Source organism: Bidens hawaiensis, unplaced genomic scaffold (genome assembly GCF_021521415.1).
Source record: "Bidens hawaiensis isolate Kalapana, Puna unplaced genomic scaffold, B.hawaiensis_p1.1 tig00029037_1, whole genome shotgun sequence".
NCBI classification, from domain to species: domain Eukaryota; kingdom Viridiplantae; phylum Streptophyta; class Magnoliopsida; order Asterales; family Asteraceae; genus Bidens; species Bidens hawaiensis.
Genome location: NW_027494784.1, coordinates 74,435 through 77,697, shown reverse-complemented (window position 1 = coordinate 77,697; position 3,263 = coordinate 74,435).

Genomic DNA, 3,263 nt, shown 5'->3' with positions numbered 1-3,263 from the left:
TCTCAGCCGTAAGAAGCCCTTCAAATCTATACTTCTTACTTTCTGAACCACTTATGGATCCCTAATCGTGATGATCTTCTCACATTTATTATGGACGAAGCTCACAAGTCACGATATTCCATACATCCCGGTGCGGATAAGATGTACGCTGACCTTCGTTATGTCTATTGGTGGCCTGGTATGAAGAAAGATATCACTTTGTATGTTTTTAAATGCCTCACCTGTTCCAAAGTGAAAGCCGAGCATCATCGACCTTTTGGTTTACTCGGGCAACCTCCCGTCCCCGAGTGGAAATGGGAAGGTATTGCTATGGATTTTATCACTAAGCTTCCTTCTACCCGCAGGCAACATGATAGTATTTGGGTAATTGTTGATCGTCTGACAAAGTCTGCTCATTTCATTCCCATCAAAGAGACTTATAATGTCGAGCAATTGGCGCGCATTTACGTTGGGAAAATTGTTTGTCATCATGGAACTCCGTTATCTATTATATCTGATCATGATGCTTGTTTTACTTCTCGTTTTTGGAAGTCGCTTCAATCCGCTTTGGGTACTCAATTGGATCTTAATACTGCTTATCACCCGCAATCTGACGGTCAATCCGAGCGAACAATCCAAACATTAGAGGATATGCTCCGTTCTTGTGTCCTCGATTTTGGAGGAAATTGGGATATTCATCTACCGCTTATCAAGTTCTCTTATAATAATAGTTTTCACTCTAGTATTGGTATGGCACCTTTTAAAGCGCTCTATGGTCGTAAATGTCGATCTCCGATCTGTTGGAACGAAGTTGGTGAATCTCAAATTACTGGTCCTGAACTAGTCCAAGAAACGACTGATCGTATTGCTCAAATCCGTCAAAACCTCCTTGCTGCTCGTAGTCGTCAGAAGTGTTATGTTGATAAGAGACGTAAACCCCTAGAGTTCAGTGTTGGTGATTTTGTTTTACTCAAAGCTTCCCCGTGGAAGGGAGTTGTTCGTTTTGGAAAAAAAAAGGAAAACTAGCTCCTCGTTTCGTTGGTCCTTTTGAGATTATTGATAGAGTTGGTCATGTTGCATATCGACTCAGACTTCTTGTTGAACTCTCTAATATTCACCCAGTGTTTCATGTTTCTAACCTCAAGAAGTGTCTTGCTGAGGGTAATCTCCACATCCATCTCGATGAAGTTAGTATTGATGAAACTATGCATTTCGTTGAGCAAGCCGTTGAAATTATGGATCATATGGATACTGTAACATTTCGGATTTTTCGCTTTATCATTTGTAACCATTAACCGACCCACTTTCGGGTCCGGGCTTTATCACTAATAAATTTCCGCATTTATCGAGTTATAAATTTTTATTATAATTATATTTAAACTATTTAACGTTGACACTTTTAACCCAATATATAAAGTTTGAACCATTCTATATCCATCTCCAAACTTTAAGGGGCCTGTTTGTAATTTCTGTTATAACCCATATTAAGAAATGGATATCCATCACCAAACTCGACCCATAATCAAGTTTTCTTGTACCCGAAGCCAATAAATAAACTGATTAGCTGTCCAAATCGTTTGTAATCAAATTATGAATTAGGAAATCGTTTACTTATGTTTAAACGCGGCTCACCGGCAAGTTATTTATGTTAATTACATCTTTTCTTAATCGTTTTTCCTTTTTAACCAAACCGCAAACCTTAAATCACGGATGAACAAGGAATCATTGATATTATTCCAATTAATTGTATAGATACCTTCCTTGTTTGATGACCGACAATACCCCCCTTATTTAATCGAACCATTGCACTCGTTATTGCTCGTTCATCACTCCTTTTAGCGCCGACCTTATTGCCTCTCGTTCTCCCTCTTCAACTCCTCAATCAAGGTAATCAAATATATGGTTTAAATCGCGAATTGATGTTCATCATTAACCCCATAATCAATTTGATCAAATATATCTTAAGGAATCAAACCCGATTCTAGGGTTTATTCAATCAACCGTTGAATAAACAGCTTGTGTTTATTAATAGTTTTCGAACCAGTGTTATTGCATGTTTCTGGGCTGGTCTGCTGGTAAACTTGTTTGATGAGGGACGGAGTTCTCGGGTTCGACCCTCCCTTACCCTGTTTTTTTGGAACTTTATGCTGTTATTTATTTTTAAGCAATTATTAATTATATTATTAATAAAAATAACTAAATAAGATTTATGTTAATAAAACCGGCTTTGCAAATACTCGTTTAACTTTCGTTACACTCATGTATTTACACAAAAGTATAATTATACCTATTTATATATATACATACGAATATATAAATATAAAGTATTGTTCTAAATTAAATAATGAAGAAAATAAGTAAAACTAACGTCTTTATATATATATATAAAAGGAAAACTACAAAATAATATTTTCATAAGTATAATTTCATAAATTAAAATAGTTAACAATAAATCCTTAAATAAATTATAAATATTAAACGGTTATCGTTTAACTCGTATCATGATTAAGATCCTCATTTCAAGTATATTCTTTATTCTCTTAGGCTTTAACGTTGTTCGCGTGTGATTCGTTTCCTCATTCTCACTACCTTAATCATCCTCGTTCATCTTTGAGGTGAGTACCACATTCCCCTCCATTTTACTCGTTTTCATACTGTTTTGGGGACATATGCGTAACTTATTATATTTTCACACTTTATCTATACACAAAACTGCAATTGTTGTCTTATGTGTTAACTAATCTCATGCCATTCTAGCTATATGTTTATGTGCTCAATGTGAACCGCATTCGGAGAGGTCCAGCATAATCTCAGAAAATAGTATGATCATACGCTACTCGACTTAGCTTTGTGCTTTTCGACATCTCATTTTATTTGCTCATCGGTTGATTTGTTAATTTCATTTGACTCGTTGCAGCTATGTATTTTATTATATATGTATAACTGAACTGGTGTGTTGCTCCCTCAACCTCGTGTTTACAAACTATATTATTTTCAACGCATATGCAGGTCATCGTTTAATTTGAAGTGTATGGACTTAGAAGACTTGTTTAAGGACTATGCTAGAAGATTTTATTTCGAGACTATAAATTTGAATTGTTTGATGTTTGTTTACTTTGGATTTTCTTTTGTAATGAATAATTATGTTATTTGAATTAAATAAACAGATGTTTAAATTTTAATATTTGCATGATAGTAACCTTGCGAGCTGTGACAATCAGTCCACGCCCCGGCATTTCCGTCGTATGTTGGGGTGTGACATCAGAGTTGTGGCACCGAAGAAT